Below are 12175 nucleotides of genomic sequence, written 5' to 3'. Positions count from 1 at the left end.
TGTGTGAAGGAAGAAGGCTTCTACCCCAGTATATAGTACCAGGACGATTATAGACTCTAACACATATTTTTCCACGTATAAATCCCAAGGAGTGTCGATTTCATCCTCTATTCTATCCTCTATATCTAGTTTTTTGTAAGTTTCTTTTAAAGCGTCCCCTTCCCCTTCTATTCTTAGTTGTTAATATTTAAAAGTTAGGGCTCGGTATTGTCAAAGTCAATCTTAGCCTCGTTAAGAGCTTATTTTCGCACTTGTTCTTTTAAAGATATACACATAGACCGGACTAGAATTCTTTGAAAACATTATATGTGACATTTCAATATTAAATTCCTACATGGTGTCCTTTTAATGCTTAAGCGCAATAATGGAGTACATTATCGATAATATTTCAGAGGTAGAGTTTTTAAAAAGCATCAATCGTGATTCAGAGACTAATATTAAAAAATATTTCTCAGAAGGTTTGGGAATAAAAATTTGGTATTATATTACATTTGTAATGTAATATACAATCTTTATTATTAAGAGAATAAGTAATATTTTTTGGAGAGTGTATTTATATGATAAAATTGGTTTTTATGGTTGAATTTAGTATCGTTGGAAAAGTCGAGACCTGGAGTTGTGCCTTTTCATGGTTTTATATCATTCTTATTAATCGTCAATTTATGAAGATAAGTATTTAGACTATTCGAAAATGCTCTATCTCTAGATACGTCATTTAAAAATTACCTTGTATCTTGTGAACTATTGATATTTTTGGAGATATAAGCTCATCCTGATGTTACACTCATCAAGACCTTTCATTTAAGTACCCACATCAATTTTTCATATATTTATATATATTATATATATGTATATATGAAAAATATATTAAAAATTCATGTGGGTACTCAAATGAAAGCTCTTGATGAGTGTAACATCAGGATGAGCTTATATCTTTAAAAACTTCAATAATTAAGAAAGTACAGTGCAATTTGACATAATTAAGAAACTACCTTGTATCTTGTGAACTATTGATATTTTTAAAGATATAAGCTCATCCCGATGTTACACTCATCAAGACTTTTCATTTAAGTACCCACATCAATTTTTTCATATATTTATATATATTATATATATGTATATATGAAAAATATATTAAAAATGCATGTGGGTACTCAAATGAAAGCTCTTAATGAGTGTAACATCGAGATGAGCGTATATCTTTAAAAACATCAATATTTAAGAAATGGCATTGTATTTTATGAACTAATGATATTTTTAAAGATATAAGTTCATCCCTATGTTACACTCATTAAGACTTTTCATTTAAGTACTCACATCAATTTTTCATATATTTATATATATTATATATATGTATATATGAAAAATATATCAAAAATGCATGTGAATACTCAAATGAAAACTCTTGATGAGTGTAACATCTAGATGAGCTTATATCTTTAAAAAGGTCAATATTTAAAAAAGTACAGTGCGATTTAACATAATGAAGAAACTACCTCGTATCTTGTAAACTATTGATATTTTTACAGATATCAGCTCATCCTGATGTTACACTCATCAAGACCTTTCATTTGAGTACCCACATCAATTTTTCACATATTTATGTATATTATATATATGTATATATGAAAAATATATAAAAAATTCATGTGGGTACTCAAATGAAAGCTCTTGATGAGTGTAACATCAGGATGAGCTTATATCTTTAAAAACTTCAATAATTAAGAAAGTACAGTGCAATTTGACATAATTAAGAAACTACCTTGTATCTTGTGAACTATTGATATTTTTAAAGATATAAGCTCATCCCGATGTTACACTCATCAAGACCTTTCATTTGAATACCCACATTAATTTTTCATATATTTATATATATTATATATATGTATATATGAAAAATATATTAAAAATGCATGTGGGTACTCAAATGAAAGCTCTTGATGAGTATAACATCGATATGAGCTTATATCTTTAAAAATGTCAATATTTAAGAGAATACACGACTTTAAATCCTTTTTAACATAATGTATGACATTTCAATTTTAAATTCCTACATAGTGTCCTTTTAATGCTTAACCGCAATAATGGAGTACATTATCGATAATATTTCAGAGGCAGCGTTTTTAAAAAGCATCAATCATGATTCAGCTGAGACTAATATAAAAAAATATTTCTTAGAAGGTTTGTGAATAAAAACCGTGTATTATATTACATTTATAACAATATATTATGTATGTATATACAGTGTTATTACTAAAATTTTTATTCATTCCAGATACCAGAGTATGCGGTGATAAATTGATGCAGTGTTACATCTTACATCTTTATTATTAAGATAAATAATAAAAGTTATTAAAAATAAATGTCTGGAGATGAATTTTCAAGTGTCCAGTATTTATAAATGGTATAATTGCAAGTGACCGTTGACGCGAGTAATTATTATAAAATATTAGTTTTAACAGATGAGCCGTAAGAGAAATAGCTTTCACTTTTCTCTCCCTGCAGGGCTACTCGTATAACCGACCTTTTTTTTTTTTTATTTTTTTACAGGAAAGAAGAAGGATGAAAGAGAGAAAACACAATATAAATATACAGAATACCAACTAATGATATTGAAATTGATGCGAGTTATGCACTGAGGTTCTCATTTCGGCATTGTATCAACCCTGAGTAGTTATAGTGTATCGTACAGTATTATTATATATGAAAGTGTATATATACCGAGGTACTTGTTGGGTCCAACTGGGGTCAGGTTACCTTGTTAGTTCTCGGCTGGTCCGATCGCCAAATGCCCCAGGGGCCTGCATCCTCTGCAGCCCACTACGACATGCCTATTGTATTGTCAAGAATGTTACCAGCAACAAAAAGGTATAAATTAAATTAAATTATTTTAAAAACAACAAAAAGTAATACACTTTTATTATTGAGCATTGGATTTTTTTTTTTTTTTTTTTTATTTTATTTAAGATCAGGACCCCAAATAAAATTTTAACAATATAAAATTAAATTATTAAAAAAACTAAGTATTTTAAATTCGTGGCTCATTAAAGCTGTTGGCCTTGCTCTAAAGAACACAGTTACTGTTACTCTTACACTGACCATCAGGTGCCTATGACTAACCAGTTTAATTTGTAGCCACTAAATTCCCAGGTTTATGGCTTTTAAATTTACACCGTTTTCACGGTTAACAAAGTTTTTAATAATCATAAGCTTTATGTCTCATTTCATTTACTATTTTTGTTAATTATTGCACGTTCATTTTTTTTAACAATGCCGAAGCTTGTCAAATTTTGGTATATTAAAAAATACTAGCAACCTTGCAGTCACTATGTGACTGCCGTGACTTCTAAAATATAAATACATTAAATTTTGCTTTATTAAATAATGAGTTTTGGTAAATTGCACTGTATTTTCTTAAATATTGACGTTTTTAAAGATATAAGCTCATCTTGATGCTATACGCATCAAGGGCTTTTATTTGAGTACCCACATGCATTTTTGATATATTTTTTATATATAGGTATGTATAGGAATATATAATATATATGAATATATGAAAAATTGATGTAGGTACTTAAATGGAAGGTCTCGATGAGTGTAATATTGAGATGAGCTTATATCTTTAAAAATATCAATAATTAACAAATTATCCTGTATCTTGTCACCTAATGATGTTATTATTGAAGATATAAGCTCATTTTGATGGTACACTAATCGAGACCTTTTATTTGAATACCCACATGATTTTTTTTATATATTTTATATATATGATATTTATGAAATATATATAAATATATGAAAAATCGATGTGGGTAATCAAATAAAAGGTCTCGATGAGTGTAATGTTGGAGTGAGCTTATATTTTAAAAAATCTCAATAATTTAGAAATTATATTGTATTTTGTTAACTCATAATATTTTTAATGATATAAGCTCATTCCGATGTTACACTCATCAAGAGCTTTCATTTGAGTACCCACATGCATTTTTATATATTTTTCATATATACATATATATAATATATATAAATATATGAAAAATTGATGTGGGTACTCAAATGAAAGGTCTCAATGAGTGTAACATCGGGATGAGCTTATATCTTTAAAAATGTCAATAATTACGAAAATATATTGTATTCTGTCAACTTATGATATTTTTAAAGATATAAGCTCATCCCGATGTTACACTCATCAAGAGCTTTCATTTGAGTACCTACATGCATTTTGATATATAAATATAAATATATATATATATATATATATATATAGCTATATATATATATATATATATATATATATATATATATATATAAATATAAATATATGAAAAAATGATGTGGGTACTCAAATGAAAGGTCTCGATGAGTGTAACATCAAGATGAGCTTATATCTTTAAAAATGTCAATAGTTCACAAGATATAAGGTCATTTCTTAATTATGTATCTAGAGATATTTTCAAATGCAGCCTAAATACTTATCATAATAAATTGACTATCGGTGAGAATGATATAAAACCTTGAAAAGGCACCAATTTAAATTGACCTTTGCAATTACACTAAATTTCACTAAAAAAACTGATTTTATCATATGACTATCCTGAACACAAAATTTTTCTTATCCTCTTAATAATATAAATAATAAAATAAGAAAAATTATTAATGATTTTTGAATTCCAAAAGAAGAATACTTTTAGAAATTTAGATGCTGAAGATAAAAATAAAATAAATTACTGAATGAAAAATAGACTGATGATAGGATCGTTAATTACACTGTTAAAGAGTGAATGACGTTTTTGATGGATGAATTATCATCATTAAGCAGTTACTTACATATATATTTATTATGAAGAAATAAACTGCATTATATATGAGCATATATCCATGATAATGATAAAGATTAAAAAATGTTTATTCATATTAATATATAGAGATAGAAAATAATAGTAAGAGGTATTTTAAAAGTGACACAGTGTAAGTAAAAGTCGCTTTTGAATTGATGCGGCCTACCGAAATCCCCGTGGCGCAATCATTCGTCATGCTTAAGTGTACTAATGCAAGCATAACGTATTAATAAACCAACCAACCATCATAAATATATCCACAGGAGTATAACTCAGACAAACGTGTGCACGTTTATATCCAAATACTTATGTTAATGCGATAAATAAATAAAAAAAAAAAAAGGTAAACGGTGATATGTCTTTTTACATCTGCCAATGCACTCCCAAGTATATCAGCAAAGAAGAGAGTGATCCCGCTGCGATTGTTGCTTCTCAATTTATTTGTCGAATTATCAAGATGATGCAAGACCAATTCACCAGTTTCAAGATAGGTAGTCCAAAATATACATTTATATATACAACTTACAAAAGAACCAGAGGGAAAAAACACACGTACAGAAGTGATAATTTTGTGATTGAATATATTCAAGTGCTGGGCCCCATGCTGACTTAAACTCGTCCGAGGCGTTCGAAAGAACAGTAATTTCTCCATTATATATATGTATATATGTGTGGATATATATATGTACATTTATATACTTTCTCTGTTGCTCACTCGTCTTCACACATATACATGCAACGCTTTTATTCTTTCTCAATTGCTGCTGGTAAAACATACATACATTATAACACCATTAAAATACTCAACGCGAATAAGAAACGCGCGTGACTCAAGGGCCACTATTTTTTAGCCTACTGACACGTTCAAACAAAAAAAAATTTACTTTGTTTCTTTTAATCATTGTTTGTATTAGTAAATTTAATTAGAGCTTTTTTATATTTTTGCAAAAAAAAGTATTATTAATTTTTTATTTCTAACTATTATTGTTTGTCATTTAAAACAATTAAAAAATTGTGAACTATAAATAAATGAAATTTTGCTTTATTAAATAATGAATTTTGTTAAATTGCACAGTACTTTCTTAAATATTGACGTTTTTAAAGATAAAAGCTCATCTTTATGTTACACTCATCAAGAGCTTTCATTTGAGTGCCCACATGTATTTTTGATATGTATTTTTCATATATACATATATGTAATATACATAAATATATAAAATATATGAAAAATTGATGTGGGTACTCAAATGAAAGGTCTCGATGAGTGTAATATCGGGGTGAGCTTAGATCTTTAAAAATGTCAGTGGTTGAGAAAATAGAAGGTGATTTTTTAATTATTGACATTTTTAAAGATATAAGCTCATCCTAATGTTACACTTATCAAGAGCTTTCATTCGAGTACCCACATGCATTTTTGATATATTTTTCATATATACATATATGTAATATACATAAATAAATAAAAAATATGAAAAATTTATGTGGGTACTCAAATGAAAGCTCTTGATGAGTATAACATCGGGATGGGCTTATATCTTTAAAAATGTTAATATTTATATATATATATATATATATATATATATATATATATATATATATATATATATATAAAATATACGAAAAATTGATGTGGGTACTCAAATGAAAGGTCTCGAGGAGTGTAACATCAGGATGAGCTCATATCTTTAAAAATGTATATATATACTTTAATTTTAGAGCTTTTTGAGATTTTTGCTAAACAAAAAATTATAAGTAATTTTTAATCTAAAAAAAAAACTAAAAAAAATTGATTATTGAAAAGGATAAATGATTTATCGAAAAATATTAGAGTAAATTTATAATGTAGATATATAATAAAATTTTTTCAATATATCGAATCGTTAGTAATTGAAGGGTTTATTCAAGCTCTAAATCATTAGATTCCTTTTAGAATACAATATTTCATGTGTAATACCTACTGAGCATTCCTCATATCGTATAGGTGATAAGTATCTCTACGATATATCAACTGAGCAAACAGTTTATGCTCAGGCCGTCTGGGTGCCAGGACCAGTCAAGAGGAAAGGGGCTATACACATACAACATATATATATATATAGAAAGAGTCAGCGTTCAGTGGGATGAGGCTGGCTGGAGCTGGAAGGTTTAACTTGGGCCCAGAGGCAGAAGCAGCTAGCCCAGGTAAAGGTATATACCAGCAAAAGCCAAGAGAGACATCCATCGCTGCCGCGGGGGGTCCCTGGAGTAATTGTCTGCCAAACACCGGCCGATCCCTGGACTCTCGACTCGCCTCCAGGTTAACGCCAAACTAAATTCCAAGGAGGTTCTCATTCTCTCCGGGATCACCACTGGTGAATAAATAAATAAATAAATAAATAAATAAATAACTAGAATAAATAATAAATTATTTTAAGCTAATTTAGCTAATGTAGAATCGAATTTATTCACCTTTTGTTTGATGAATAAGTCAGCATACATTTCAGCAAAATATTGTTTGACAGCTCTTAATCAACGTCTTATTATTGGATTATTTATCCTTGTTAATTTATATATTTATTATACACACAAGAATTGGCATGAAGCATAAAATAAAAGAAGAAATAAAAGAAAAGACCGTCGTTGGTCCCAGAGCTTTTTTTGTATTTTTCTTCTCTCCAATTCAACCCAACATACCCTCACTTAGTATAGCCGAAGTAATATAATGTTTAGCCAGGATGATAAAAGAGATGCGGGAGAGACCCTGAAATTGAAATGAGAACCACAAGGCAAGATGTCGACGATGATCAGTCATGCGATTTAACGTGGACAAATAATATTGTAAGGTACTGCTAACACCAACGAATATTACCATAAGACACGCGTTTCGATATATTACTTCTCTTTTTTTTTATTATACTTTTTTTCTACACTTAGCTTCGTGGATGTGGAGAGCCAGGATATTTATAAGTATATTTTATATTATATACCTATACCAGTTAACAAACTCCTATACTGTACACACAAACCGTAAACGAGCAGCTAAGAGAGAGAAAATTAAGAGAAGGATAATGTTGTGCCCACTGGCGCACAATTAAGCCGCTATTATGCGCCATAACCAATGCGTAAAAACTTATTACTCAAGATTTATGAAATCCGACGGTATTAATGAGGGTGATTTTTATGGTCGAATTCCAACGCTCTCCAATCCCTTGAATGACTACCGTAAATAAATATTAATTAATATGTAAGTATTCTCTTGTCTCATTCCTGTCGTTTACTTGATTAGCTTCTTTGTTTTTTTTTGTCTGAGTTAATTTACTTTTTTTTTTTTAATAAATTAATATTCTTATAAGAATATAGTAAATTAAAAAAAAATTTACTATGCTAGTAAATTAAAAAAAGGAAACATTTATTAGCAATGATAAACTTTTTGGACATTTAAATTTTCTTGGTTTGGTAAAAAATTTTTCTATTAATATTAATAAATATTTTTCAATAGTTTATAACTTATAATAAAAAATTTTTAACATCATTTTGAAGAGTATGCACTGATAAAAAAATTAACGACTCCAGAGCAAAAATCTTGAACTAAGAATACTATTTTGAAGAAAATGATTTTCTTGAGTCAAGAGAATAAATTTTTAAAATAAGAAAAATTTATTCAAATCAAGAATATTAATTTCTTGACTCAAGATTTTTTTTTCTTTAATTAATTTAATTTAATATTTATAATTATTCTTAAAATTTTTTTAACAAAAATATTATAGCAAAAAAAATTATAGAAATCTATAAATACAATTATTTTAAAATAAATTCTTCAAACTAATTTTTTTGTTAAAAAAAATTAAAATTTTGAATATTTACAAAGCTTAGGATGAAAACTATCCAGAAAAAAAATTAAATTGAGCCAAAAAAAAAAATTCTTGAACCAAAAAAATAATTTTGAACTTTCATTGTTTTGAATCAAGAAGAAAAATTTTTGAATTAAGTGAAATTTACTTAAACCAAGAAAATTTTTTAGTTTAAGAATTTTTCTACTCAAATAAGTACACTGAAAAAAAATTAATTTGATTCAAGAGAAAAATTCTTGAACCAAGAATATAATTTTGAAGAGAGTAATTGTCTTGAATCAAGACAAAAAATTCTTGAATCAAGTAAAATTTCCTTAAGTCAAAAAAAATTTGCTTAAATCAAGAATTTTTCTACTCAAATCAAGAATATTAAGGTAGTACTACCGGTTCTAGAATTTACGTTCAGAATTTAATGAAATTTGGCATATTGGTACTTTATAATATTATACTTAAGCAGTAAAATTTTTGGAAGCCTGGCGAGTCCTGAAAAAAAGATATTAATATTTACATATTTTTGCCTTTACCATTGGTCCTTATGGAAAATCAAAGACTTTATTTTATTTCAAAAAACTGGAGGTTCAGATTCTTATAAAAATTAAGACAACGAGAGAAAATAACATCTACACTGATAGAAGAATTTGTTTATAGTTAAAAAGATTTCTTAATATTTAACAAATCATTTATTAGAAGCCATTTGTTAGTCCTTAACAAATATTTGTTAGTATTTGAAAAGATTTATTAATATTTAATAAATGAAAATCAGATTTATTATATACAAACAAATCATTTTAAATACTAAGAAATATTTGTTTAATACTAAAAAATGGTCTGTAATAAATGATTTGTTAACTATTAACAAATATTATTTAATACAAATAAATACTTCTATCAGTGTAGAACATATTTAATAACAATCAGTATGTTTTCCGAGAATATGTGAAAATTTATTAACAAAAAACATTCAAAATTTATCTCTGTCTCTCTTTCTCCAACGTGATTTAGTATAGGGAAATCTACTACGTTAAGGGGTTATACGCAGTTGCAAAGCTAAAAAAACAACATATTTTTTATGAATTTTTTCTTGACACAGTTTTTAATTATCAATTACAAGTGATGGTTATTTAAATAGAGCCTACTTTCAAGAATACAATAGCGCGTCAATCATGTAAATAGTATATTACACACCTAGGGAAGTAAAGTAAGAAATGTCTCAGATCACATGTAATTGTTGGCCCAGACGAAGCCGAGGTCAACAAACATGTGATCTGAGGCTTTCTTATTTACTTCCCGTGGAGTGTATACTATTTTTTTGCTCGACGAAGGCAGGAAGCGGCACTTTCGTTTAGCGCAGCGGGCCGAAAGTTGACGCTTTCTGCCCGTCGAGCAAAAAAATATAAATGTGCACCGCTCCTGTAGAAGATGTTCTGAACGACCTCTAAAAAAAAGGCGCTTGGCGGTGATCTCCATTTCGGTGGTTTGGATTATTTGAAATCAAAAAATATTGTGAATTCTTTTACAGGATAGATTAATGCAGGTATTGGACGAAGGAATAAGAAAAATTTTGATTTTTGACAAAATGGCGTCTATTTGTAAAAAATTTTTCGTTTTTGTTGAAAAACAATTTTCCAAATTGTTAAAAAAAAAAAATAGTAATAATTTCTTGAATCTTATTCCTTCGTCCAATACCTGCATTAATCTATCCTGTAAAAGAATTCACCATATTTTTTGATTTCAGATAATCCAAACCACCGAAATGAGATCACCTTTTTTAGAGGTCGTTCAGAACATCTTCTACAGGAGCGGTGCACATTTATATTTTTACATGATTGACGCGCTATTGTATTCTTGAAAGTAGGCTCTATTTAAATAACTATCACTTGTAATTGATAATTAAAAACTGTGTCTAGAAAAAATTCATAAAAAAATGTTGTTTTTTTAGCTTTGCAACTGCGTATAACCCCTTAATCAAATAAGGTTAGGTTTTGGGATTTGACTCTTATGGTAACGGTAGTACTACCTTAAGTTCTTCAAAATTATACTTGATTCAAGAACATTTTTTTTCTGTGTAAAAAAGATCAATTTCTTCAAAATTATTTACTTGATTCAAAAAAAAAATTTTTTTTGTGTAAATTTTAATTTAATAATTTTTATACCTGATAATATTTTTTCTTCTTTTTAAAACAGTAATTTTCTCAAAAATATTCCCCTATTCACTGTGTAAAATTTTTTTGTTTTTCAGTGGGCATGGCGCGACCGTAAGTCAGATAAACAATAGCCAGATTAGCTATCGATGATGCCCTTAACATACGGATTTACCTTTCGAAAGGGTCTACAGCTAAGAAAAAATACCGAGGAATAAGAATAAGTAACAATGCGCATTGACGAAGGCTCAAAAGGAGATTAGCCGTTAATTGTTGTTAAGGAATTGGATTTGGCTCTTTTGAGGATCATCATTGTAAGCTTTAATATATATTGTATATTTGTATTGGTTAAGCCAATCTGAGAAACAGCAAGAAACATGGCTTCTTTCTCATCATCAGGAGACTCGCATCAGGTTAACGCCGAATAGTTGTCGAAAAGTTATGTTAACGCATCGCTGGAACTTCACCGAACTATCACATCAAAGAGATCCCCGTTGAGCACGAATGAGAACAATAATAACACCGGCACTAAATCTACCCGGTCACAATAATTCAGCTATAAATTCACGGCTCGAATTCACATGTGAAATTCACCTAAATATCCAAAGTTACAAGAAAAGGAAAAATTGGATTTTCTGGAAAATTTACTTGTACATAAATTCTAGCCTGGCTGTATTGGTTATAGGGGTCCAGGCGTGCGACGGGCTCTTCAAAGGAAGAAATTATACCTGCAGAATCAGTGACCAAAACGAATAAGCTTGACTTGTACAAGTTTTGAATAATGTAAATCCCGGACAATGTATAGTATCTAATGCCTCAGATCTCGGGAAGAATATAATAAAATTCTACTCTGAAAAAAAAAGTATTTTGATAATCAAAATACCACGTATTGTGATTATCAAAATATAAGTCAGTTCAAACCTTACATATACTCTGCGCAATAATCTATATTATTAAGATAATAAGAAAAATTTTGTGGCCAGAGTATTGATAAAATGGGTTTTTTATGGTTTCATATCATTCTCATCAATAGTCGATTTATTATGATAAGTATTTAGGCTGCATTCGAAAATGCTCTATCTCTATAGGTACATAATTAAGAAATTACCTTTTATCTTGTGAAATATTGATATTTTTAAAGATATAAGCTCATCCCGATGTTGTACTCATTAAGACCTTTCATTTAAGTACCCACATGAATTTTTCATATATTTTATATATATTTATATATATATATATATATATATATATATATATATATATATATATATATATATATATATATATATATATATATATATGTATATATGAAAAATATATCAAAAATGCATGTGGGTATTCAAATGAAATCTCTTGGTGAATGTAA

At 28.1% G+C, this 12175-nt stretch overlaps 1 long non-coding RNA gene across 1 annotated transcript; it reads left to right on the top strand.

The window, feature by feature from the left end:
- Positions 1-7412: 7412 nt before the first annotated feature.
- Positions 7413-11665, top strand: LOC123271495. Its single transcript, XR_006510890.1, has 3 exons — positions 7413-7660; positions 7752-8061; positions 10908-11665. It is a non-coding gene; the product is annotated as an uncharacterized LOC123271495 (long non-coding RNA).
- The last annotated feature ends 510 nt before the right edge of the window (positions 11666-12175 follow it).

The sequence above is a fragment of the Cotesia glomerata genome, linkage group LG9 (assembly GCF_020080835.1).
Source record: "Cotesia glomerata isolate CgM1 linkage group LG9, MPM_Cglom_v2.3, whole genome shotgun sequence".
Lineage (NCBI taxonomy): Eukaryota > Metazoa > Arthropoda > Insecta > Hymenoptera > Braconidae > Cotesia > Cotesia glomerata.
The sequence above is the reverse complement of the archived record's forward strand: the minus strand, read 5'-3'. Positions and strand labels throughout refer to the sequence as shown.